Source organism: Ischnura elegans, chromosome 9, assembly GCF_921293095.1.
Source record: "Ischnura elegans chromosome 9, ioIscEleg1.1, whole genome shotgun sequence".
NCBI classification, from domain to species: domain Eukaryota; kingdom Metazoa; phylum Arthropoda; class Insecta; order Odonata; family Coenagrionidae; genus Ischnura; species Ischnura elegans.
Window position 1 is genome coordinate 5,570,470 of NC_060254.1, and position 11,197 is coordinate 5,581,666.

The following is an 11,197-nucleotide window of genomic DNA, read 5'->3' on the forward strand; positions in this document are numbered from 1 at the left end:
CGATAGTTTTAATCAAATCTTTTTTTCCGTGCAGCTACGAAGTATAGTTTTCATGAATTTTTATAAATCTATTCCGAAATGGGAACATTGGACTGTGAAAAGTTAATATAAACCGACTTAAATTACGCGGTTGGTGACATCATATATAACGTGGCATTCTGGAAAAATCCTATAATTGAATATCCACTGGTTACGCCTCTCAACTTGTATGACTCACAATGATTCTCATTCATTTTACGGGCGTTTTTATTGATATGAGACCACTCATTACAGATTCTATCACCGTGAGCAATGTAGCTCGTCGTGTCTCTGATAATTTCGGGGTTCTTTGAAAGCTCATTCGAGTCCTGAAATTTGCGTCCCTCACTTAATGCATGGACTGGATTACCGCGACGAATAAATTGCCCTCGCCTCCGAGGCAATGGCCCTCGCAATGCACGCTGGGATCAAAAATAAGTGAGGACTCAATCCGCGCGACTCCGCTGCAGTGCCCCCTCGATGGGTATCGCGACGTAAAAATTGGCGAAGTTGCAGGTGTTCTCGGCAATAATTACGTGTGCAAATTGGTCTCGGCGAATCTCAAATGGGACGAATGGTCGATATTCGGGGCGCTCGGTGCGCAGAACAGGTTTCATTCTCAACGCACGCGAAAGCACGCACGCACGCACGAAGGAGTGATTTGCATTTTCGGGAGGAGGAGGGGCTTCTCTTTTTTCATTCCTTGGGTCGCAAATAACCACTCCCCCTCCCTCATCCTCATTTAAATGCATGCAAAGCACTGCATGGCCTCTCCGAATCGTGAATTTTCGCTAATTGAAGCCATTATAATTAATCACTGGAACTTCTTTTTGTGATAATTCATTTCATCACCTCCAGGAGGCACTGCATCCGAGACTTTTGTGCAAGGGCACTTGATAATGGAGGCGGCACTATATAATGGAGGAGGGACTAGATAATGGAGGAAGCATTAGATGATCGAGGAGACACGATGTAATAGAGGAAGTACCGCTCTATCCCGTAGGAGCTTCATTTTTTCTGTTACCACTTCACTCGCTTTAACACTTTGAGTGCCGGCTGCTAAATTTAAAGCCCTACTGAAAAATCCAGCCTTTTTTACTATATTCGCACATTTTTTAAAACATTAGCATCAAAAATATATTTATATCGATGTGCATTTCAATAAAAATGGACTTTGCTCTTCTTTATGAATGAGTTGAACAACATTTATTGCTAATTTTTAAATATATAATTTTACAATGAAAACCTACTGTTTTTTTTAAATAAAAAAGTTGCAACATATGATGTACCGCCATAACATGCATAATAATTTTTTAATACGCTAAATTCGAACTGTTTAAAGCATGGGAATCATAAAAAAGCATTGTTCCAAGCAAAGCATTATAAATCCTGGATGACAAAAAGGGTCGATGCACCCTCAACGAACGGTCCTTTGGCCCAAAGAATTTTCACACTTTTTAGTGGCCTAAGATGATGATGCCGGTAGCTACAGAGGACTTTTCGTCCTCAAGACATAAAGTGAACGCTTTTTCCATCGAGCAGTTGATTTTTGAAAAAACAGAACCCCTAAGCAGTAAACTGGAGAGGTACCATTGGCGAAATATTACGGCTTCACGCATGCAAAGCCAATTAAATGGAAAGACGTAATATTACGTCCATGGCACGCAAAGTGTTAAAATCAGTTTTCAAAAATGTCCGCAACGCGGCGTTGGTTTCGCAGCGTTCCATTTATTTTCCCTTTTTTGCCCTTCAGAGTGGCACATTGAAAACTTTCGAATTTGATGCGTTGAATCATGACGAATATTAATTTCGGTAAACATTCCTAATTACATCTTATTTAGCCGTGAGACTCGATTCGCTCTGCCAACAGCGACATGAGTGACGACTTTCGTAATTACATTAGCGTTTGCGCTGTTTGACATCAAATCTTGCATAGAGGCCGATAGGATTTAACGTTATCTTCGCGGTGAGGTGAATGGCAACACGTTTATTTGAATTTACGATAGATTTTGTGAAAGATTTTGAAAATTAAATTGTCCCGAAGAGAAAAAAAGAGGATATCGCAACGTGTGCAATGAAACTGCATAGAATGTGAAGCTCAACTTGAAGTCAATCGCTTACTGTGACCTAATCAATTCCATCCCAATCGGAATCTGTTATTGCGCTTTGCACATGTCTATGTCATGCTCGTCATCGAAGTGCTGCTTGAGTTATTAGCAAATGAAAGCTCACATTTAAGTCAAATAACTTTAATTTCATTACAATGGCGCTGCTGTCGCCTCTTGAAGCTTGGGAGGGCTTTGTTTTAATAGTATAGCCGAAAGCGATGAAAGATGCGCTAATCTAACTTTAAAAAAAAAAACTTTTAAAATATAAGGAAAAAGTAGCGATGGTACCAGAACCTTAAATATTATAATCCAAATTCAAACAGTTTAATCTTACGCTGCATTGGAGCGATAAATACAAATGTCGCCTGTCAAAATTGGCGGCTCATAGTGCGTCTGAAGACCTAGGAATAGCGTAAGAATGCATTGTATTCTAACGAATATTACTCGGGTTCTCATCCAGGTTAATGCATTTATACAAGCCGACGTTTCGGGAGACGACTTGTCTCCCATCCTCAAGGCTGTGTTTCTTTATGGAAGTCCTATTTCATACTCGAAACATCGGCTTATATGAAAGAATTAACCTGGCTGAGAACCCGAGAAATATTCGTAAGAATTATTTACCAGGAAAAATGAAAATCATTTATCACTGGCATCGAATTCTGATCTGAATCGAAAATTTAAGCCGATAGCAAACAGGGTAGAAGGTTAAATTGTAGATACAATTAAGTGGCTAAGTGTAAAACAAAGCATTGATGGATAGAAATTGCTTATTTAGAAGCAATGCCGTTGTTTCTTAAGTATTCTACTGTTCCTGGTAGATTTCCATGGAGCGTGATCACTCCAACCTGTCGCTACGCAGAACCCCGCGCAGAACTCTCTCCATCCATACCTGATGTCTTTTCCGTATATCATCTAGAAGTTGATTCCTATCCTCGCCCACCATTTCCAGCACTTCCTAGTTCATCCAATTCACTTTCTCCATTCCTCTACGCACCCACATATCCGAGGTCTTCCCTCGTCCTCTTTCTCAACGACCACGCTTCCGCACCGAATAGGCTACACTCTTGTAAACACTTTAAATGCTGAGAATATCGAGAGGCATAATCGAGGGCATCATTCAAAAAGCAATTACGTTTGCATCAGGACATTATCAGGGTGGCCTGCTTCGAGAGGATTTCCATGCACAGTAGACTCCCGATTATCCGAGCAAATGATGGGGATGGACGGCACGAATAATCTGAAAACACGGATAACCCAAACTTTCGCATCAAAGTCTTGAAATGTTCATAATTTACGTAAAAAAAAACAAGATATTATTATTGTACATGCCGTTATTCTGCTATTTTAGATTGCTTCCCGGACTCAATGAGAACTTTCTTCACCAGTTGGCGATCTTTTCAGCGTCGATAACATAGTTGTACTCGTATTATTAATGCTCCATGTAAGGCCTGGTTTCGAAAACCACACATCTGTGGCTGCGTGATCACGGATGAAGAAAAGTGGCATGCACGAATGCTTCAAAACCACTGTTCGACGTCGGAAACTGTACACTCTTAGGCACCACGCCACGCAGTCGCGTCTATCACAAGTTGCCCAAATTGCAACTGCTTCGGGACGTGTATACGTGATCATGGAGTACGGTCATACACAGCGAGGCTCAGAAAACACGAACACGGTGCTCCCGTGAATGCAGGTAGCGCGTGATCGCTTCCGTTTTACGAAGGGAATTCTGACGGAAATGATAAGTGCGGTGTATCCTAGCATTAATGTAGTAATTCCGATGATTTTGCGTCCGATTTTATTTTTTTATAAAGAACGCGGCAAAAATTGAGCGAGAGTGAAAAATCATGCACGGATAATCCGCAACCCAGGTAAACCGCAGCCGGATAATCGGGAGTCTGCTGTCCAAGTCCAAGATGGTGAAACGGCGTGCGTGAGGGATACGAGCAGATAACCCGCTGACTACACCACTTGCAACTCGTTGCGTTGCCGGGGCAACTATTTGGAAGCAGATAGGATTTGATGTAGGTCCCAGAGGAAGGGATATCTGTGAATGTTTTGATGTGTGTGCGAAACCACCCGAGTGGGTCATGACCCTTCAATCCGGAAGAAGTCTTGGGTTAATCTTTTAAGTCTTTGAGTCGTGTATATTTGATGGCGCTACAATAAAAGGAAACTTTAAAAATTGGATCACTCGTGACGGCCTGCTCCGAAAAACACGTCGTGTGTGGCCGCCTTGCCTCATAACACCAACCATTGCCTGCCGGGGTCGAAATTACTCCAAGGCTACGTACATGCATCTACACGTTACCCCGCGAGCCACATCATGAGGCGCGTGGCAGGGGGTGTTAATACATAAGCGGTTAAAAATAGAGATACCTCATTTGAGTGATTCGACAACTTGAGTCTCACCCAGAAATTATTAAAGTAAGTATATTTTCGGATGAAGAGCTAATTCCCATACCTTTTCGTTCGTTATAATATCTCTCTTATTTCATCGTTTGTGTTGACCGCGAAATTAGTAGTGACGTTCTGAGATTATGTTCTTTCCGTCCCTCTGAAAGATCTCTATTTCGGCTTGCACGTAGCCTACTATTCTGTGGCAGCCCCACCCTTATTCGTGTTGAATCTATTTTTCTATTCGCTCGGAGCTGTTTTGGCGAATCACGAGCAGCATTTCCTTTGCATTGTTTTTAGTTCTCGGGTTAAATCTTTCGGCGCAGGATCGTGAATGTGTTCGCCGCTTATCCCATGTTAAGGGCTCACGATAGCCTCTTACCTCTCTTCCCTTGTTCATTCGAAGAATTCGAACTTCCCACTGCTTTGCGCCCGTGCGCGTGACTGCGCGGAACGCTGTAAAATGCTGTACTTCGTGATATATATTTTGTTATTTGTGAGTAGTGCAAGGGATTTTTTCAAATTGCTATTCCTTAAAAACCCTGTTAAAATGAATTAAATGCACGAACTTCTTTCTGCTGTTGCATGCGATTTTTCAAAATGGTTGTAAAAGCTTTCAAACTAGAGGGGCTTTAATTTTGAAGCGGAAAGTAAAAAAAAAAAAAACGATAAACAAAAGGAAAGTTGGGGAAATCTGTAATACCCCAATGCAATGTACGAACTGCCTTAAGCAGCGGGGGAGACATCTAGCGGTCCTGGCCGCGTTCATTATTTCTGCCATATATATGGGTAAAAGTCCTGTGTTCATGATGGGTACTAAGCATCGGGAATTCGATGCATTTTATTTAATTCGGCGATGACTTATTGACGTATCGTCTGTTGAAAGTATAATGTAGATTGAGATATACTATCGTGAATCTTAGAGAGAAAATGATGGCAAACACGTTGATGTACATCAGGGATAGCATCTAATGGTGACCTTTTTTTTAACTAAAGAGGATAAATGAAAAGCCAAATGCATATTTTTTTCTACCGCCGCCGACGCCAGTGCCGGCACGACGATGTTTAGAACTAAAAGTACAAATGAAGAAGGAGTTGCGATTAAAGATTTCTTTTATTTAAAATATACTTTTTTAATTTAAAAATCACTCAGTGGGCTATTTTGGCTTCAAGGTCGGCAAATACACTATTAAAAATATCTGTACTTACTTACATGCATATCTACCTTTTAATCCGTCTGGAGTTAAAATATTCCCCTTTTTTACATTTTTCAATAACATTTCGCTTAGCGCCATCTTGATTTTCGATGTGCATCAGTATGTTTGCCATCACCCGAATACGGAACAATTCCGAGATCGCTTTCCTGCGCCTTCAAGTGAATTGGAAATCAAGTTAACTCTATTATTTGCGCTTTCGGAATGGCGGCCAATGCAAGTGCATGTCTTCAAGCGTCCATGAACGGCAGTGCCTTGAAATCTGTCGCTGGCAGGAAGGAAGTGTGGAAGCGATTTGTGTCGTCATTGAGGGCAAAGGACTGTTCTCATAATTCATCAGACATCCGCTCATTCTAAACGAGGGCCTTCACACACACACACACCACTGCACGAGCAACACATACATCAATCACGCAGCCACAATCTCCAGGGTGTGAGGTTCAACTTCCTTGGTAAAAAAAGGCTTTTTCGGGTGTCTCATTCCATCGATTCCATACCGCTGTGCGGCGCCTCCTTCGACTGTTTTATCTGAGTACAGTCAGCGATGTCAAAGGGGACCGATTGCTCCTCTCATATCTATTTATTTTATTCAGGCGAAGGGATAAATCAAATTAGTGGGAAAATCATTTTTTTTTCAATATACATATTTTTTCCGAAAAAAATCGGAAAATTAAGAGCGATATTCTTCGAACGGATAAGTGTAGGAATTCATTTCCCCCCCGAACAATAATGGAGTAAAATGAATTTAATTTCGAACTCAAAAGCACGCGTGTCTCCTTATTTTTACTTTCCCAGTCGATGGCTGGTTACGTAGCACACTACCGTGGAGGAGGCTTGCGAGTTTATTTTTTAGATGATTAAAAAGATTAATGTGAGTTTTTTTTGTAAAACTGGTATGCAAAATTTGATCCATAATGTTATCTGCTTTCCTTTGTTGATGATGGTGAATTTCACAGTGTGATGGCTCGAAGAAAAAAAAAACGTGTAAGGGCAGTTTGAGGGGAATGAGTTTCTAGGGACGGCCCCGAACGAGTTGCTTAGGACAGGTTTCTTTATCAGTATTTATTATTCGTATTGTTGAGATCCCAGCACTCAGTTTGGGAAACATTTTCTCAGCCCAGGGTTCAAAACAACCAAGAGTTGGGGTTCATTCAATGTTATTTCAATATCCATTTGAAAATCTTCCGACTGAGGTTCCCGCTCTGCAGTTTCTTTTATTTTTTGCTATTTTTCATGAACTGGACCTCTCTCGCTTATACAGACCGTCCCAAGGGTCGTGTGTCATTTTTGACCTGTAATTTTAGTATCTGTGCATCGAGCAATATTCATGAAAATTCTCGTATTATATAAAACTCGTATAATAAATCCGTCAACGGTTTTATTATACGAGTTTTCCCCCTCAGTTAAGGCACTGTGTCACCACGGCACCGCCGCTACGGCGCGGTTGGAGGCAATGAACGGGCTCATCGCATTCTCTCTCTCTGCTTGTGGAAATGTGCTCTCGGCATTCGTGAGTCCTGAGAAGCAGCGAGCGCTCTCCCAGTGGACCGGCGTGACCTTCACACCCAATATCTGACCCTTGCTCCCTGCCCGCTTCCCCAGACCAGACTATACCACATGGTTTCAATTCCCCTCTCACGAGCGCCTCGCCGATACGTCATTTGTCACCCCCACCCTCTCCAAGAGTGATAACCCCTCAGCTACGATGACGTCCGCCATCAGTGGAGCCCTCTTTGGCCAACGCCTTCAACCACTTTTTACGAGGTCACTCTTGCACTTAATTCGAAGAATTTTTATCTCTTTTAACCAAAAATCTTCCCAGTGTAACATTCCACCTATGCTTTTAAGGCCGTTTTACACGGTACACGGAATTGCGCAATCTAACGTACGTGCGAAGGCGCAATCAAAATTGCGTCGTGTAAAGCGGTGAATTGCTAGAACACATGCAAGAATGCGTGGATGCGAGACGGCAAAATAGCCCCTGTTCTAATTTCGTTCACGCATTCGCGCAATTTCAAACTATTTTAGAAATTAATGCAGCTCTAACCTAAGCAATTCCGTGCCCCGTGTAAAACGGCCTTAAGATGGTAAAAAATCGGCTGTTCAACTATCATAATAATATATACTTCTTAGATTTCGCCCATGGCAAAATATTTAAGATTTTTGGGAGGATAATTCACAAATCATGTAACTTTGGTTGAAATGATTAAAAGGTTTCGTCTGTCTTTGTTCAGGTTAAACTCCGTAAAGATTATTTCAAATGTTTTAACGGCATTACATGATATTCATTAAATATGCTATTGAAATAATGTGAAAGTCTATCTTTCTATGAAAACATTTTTTACATTATTTGCTTAGAATTTGTTTTACACTTTTTAAACATTTATGTTTCGTTGCTATATTCCCGTGGGGTCATGTTCATGCAGCATTTAAGCTTCTGAATATTTGCCATAACATTCGATATTAATGCTAACTTGACTTCGAATATGTGTGATTCTAATTAATAAAACGCAGTTTGTGTAAAACGATAATGCAACATCCTTTAAACCAATATTCCAGATGTCCACCGTTTAAAAAATAAAATTTAAATACAACAGGAAAAAATTCACCCCCGTAGTGTCCCGTACTTTGAGTGGCCCTAAGTAAACAAATGCCCTCCACGAACTTCTTCATTTCCGGTTATTACCGCGTTGGTTGCTGTGGCGTTGAAAACAGTTTTGCTTCAGGCACTAATGTCAGCGTCTTCAGGTCGAAGAACTGAAGAAACTGTTGTCATGTTCACAGCAACCAACGCGCTAGTACCCGGAAATTAAGAAGTTCAATGCGCACTGCGGAAATCGTTGCTCTCACTTAAGTACCGTCCTCGTTGCTGTGCGACGTAAACAAACTTTTGGAAAAGCCGTCGATCATTTTGGTGTCAAACAAACAAATCTTTTATAAGTTTTGCAAAGTCGAATTCATCAACCCTGGCGTTACTATTCTTGAGGGTTAATTTCTGTCTTTGCAACGAGACCAAGGAATAACGAGAGAAGAAACTTAATTTTCAACTATAGCGATTGTGCTGCCACCTTATTTTTTGGCATGATTTTTTGATCGATGGAACATGCAGCCCCTACCTCATGATATGGCTTCGGGTCGCACATTGGTGCATCATATCATGAGTTCTGCGTCCGGTCAAAACACTAAATAATTATTAACAAAATGAATCCCCCATCATCGAAACCAGGGGCGCAGCTAAGAATTAAGGCTGGAGGGGGGGAGTTTTAGGCGCAACTAATACTGACGGGTGTGGGGGTATTGCATACCCACCAGGGTAAGCAGGAGTTGCGGGGGCCCTCCTCCAGAAAAATTTTAAGAATAATGGTTCAAAATGGCGAGTTTTACGGCTTCCTGAGGGATATTTGATTAATCCTAACACTATTCTATAAGTAATACTAATCCAAATAAGTAAAATGGATTAAATTAGAAAATTTCTCTGAGCTCTGGAGGGGTTTTATCCCCCAAAAAACCCCTTGCTGCGCCACAGATCGAAACAGCATTATAACGAGAACGAGATTATGAGTAAATTTCGTGATTTCTTGGTACACCCATTGCTTCAGTTTTAGACGCAATCCCAAATTTACTCACCGAATGAATATCTCATAGTCTGGACGCCACAAATCACGGTTTTAAGAATTCGTCGTCCGCCGCGTCGAGAGAAGGGCCGCTTTGTTTTCCTTATCTTTTGCTTTGAGAGTGTCAAGGGTGCATGAACCTGGGTTCTTTTTTAAAGTTTATTAACAAAAAGAGAAACGAATTTGACGGAAAACCAATGAGTGTGTTCTTGTTTTTCGTTGCAGATGGCCCCCGGCCGATGACTCTGAAGGAAGGACCCCCGTGGGGGGGCCCGCAGCAGCAGAGGGCCCCCCCCCCCCATTGAACTACCTCGAACGAGACGGATGCACACAAGGAGCAGCATTGTCTCGGAAAGACTTCCTCTCCACTCATCGGGGATATAAGCGAAGCCACTCAACAGAACACATCACACAGCCACTCACCCATATACCTCTCTCATCCTATGCATCTAATATATACCATGCATACATACCATACTAGCCGTGGCAACCTAGTTGAAAGATCAGCATCTCATAGACTGCCCATTCGTGGTGACGAATTTTCGAGGGCATTTAATCATTTTCGATAGCGGCGCTTTCGTTCGGATGCAGTCCTCGCCCCCCTCCCCGAGGGCCCGCTTTCGATTCCCGGCGGTGGCTCAGAGTTATTCGTGACTGCTTGAGTGGTGAATCAAGTGCACCTCTTGGTCCGTTGCTTGAGTGCCCGTCTACATGTAAGACGAGCGGGAACGTCTAGTGGCGAAGGTGAGAAAGGGCACTTGAAAGAAATCGGAACTCAAGCGGCCGACAGAATACGATTAGACTTAATTAATTAACAGCCCAGTCACATTTTCCCAAATTGATAGAGGAGGCGCACTGTGGTCCAAATCCATCACTGAGTGAGGGTTTTTACCGAATCCCACTAGGCTTTCACTTGTGTCGAGGGGTGCTTATCGTCTTGGGGTGGAGTGGGTCTCACTCCTCCTGAGTGAGAAGTCGACCGGGATGTCCCTTTGTTGAATCTGGACAGCAGCGTCGAATGTCATGGACCCAACCCTCAGCCAGATCGGAGACAAATGTGGGCCCGTGGAAGAGCAATATCAGCAGGTGCATCGACTCCAGTTCTCACGTCTGTCCCGATTATAGTCGCTTCATCCTTTCACGTCACTTCCACTTTCCATCCGAACTTCATATCGCTATTGAGGAAGTCTTCAGCTTCGACTTGTTATTACTAAAGCATTTTACCAAAGCTGAGGTAGGTTGGCACGAAGCATTTTGCAGATTGCTTCGCTCTCCCTCCATTCCCAGCTGGGAATTCTCTCTTCAATTTATAATTAGGCCTATTCCCTTTTCATACTAAATCTAAAAATCCTATTCTCTTCCTTCTTCTCCCTCGCATACCCAACATTCTTCCCTCTAACACTGTTTTCAACGTCCCCTCCCCGCTAAGTACTCGCTCCATCCATACCATCTGTCTCCTCCGTATCTCATCTAGAAGCTAGCTGCCTCTCCTCACCCACCATGTCCAGCACTTCGTCGTCTCTCCACCCACTTCACCTTCTCCACTCCCACATCTCGAACGCTCCACAGCGTACAAGAAGGAATCGGATTGAGATCTCAATCCGTTTTGTTGTGCAAAGCCGCCAATTCGAGGCTTCCGTGCGGCAACAAGAAATTAGAGAGCTTCACGATGTTCTTCTACGTAAAATCGAGTGAGCGGTCTTTGAGATGTTGGTCTTCAAGCTCAGTTGACAGGATTTTGCAACGATGGTATTGCGAGTACAGCGGGACTGCATGGATATTCAGTGAAGGCCCCGTTCGTTCCTTTAATTTATGACGGGAGAATTTCAATCAATTTTCAAAAAAT

The 11,197-nt window shown here is 42.5% G+C and overlaps 1 protein-coding gene across 1 annotated transcript in view; it reads left to right on the forward strand.

Moving 5' to 3' along the window:
• The window catches only part of LOC124165518 (growth arrest-specific protein 1-like), a 77,022-nt gene extending 66,259 nt beyond the window's left edge, over positions 1 to 10,763 (forward strand). The window contains exon 4 of the mRNA XM_046542960.1: positions 9,577 to 10,763. The gene's annotated coding sequence lies outside the window, so the exon portion shown is untranslated. The remainder of the gene's footprint in view (positions 1 to 9,576) is intronic.
• The last annotated feature ends 434 nt before the right edge of the window (positions 10,764 to 11,197 follow it).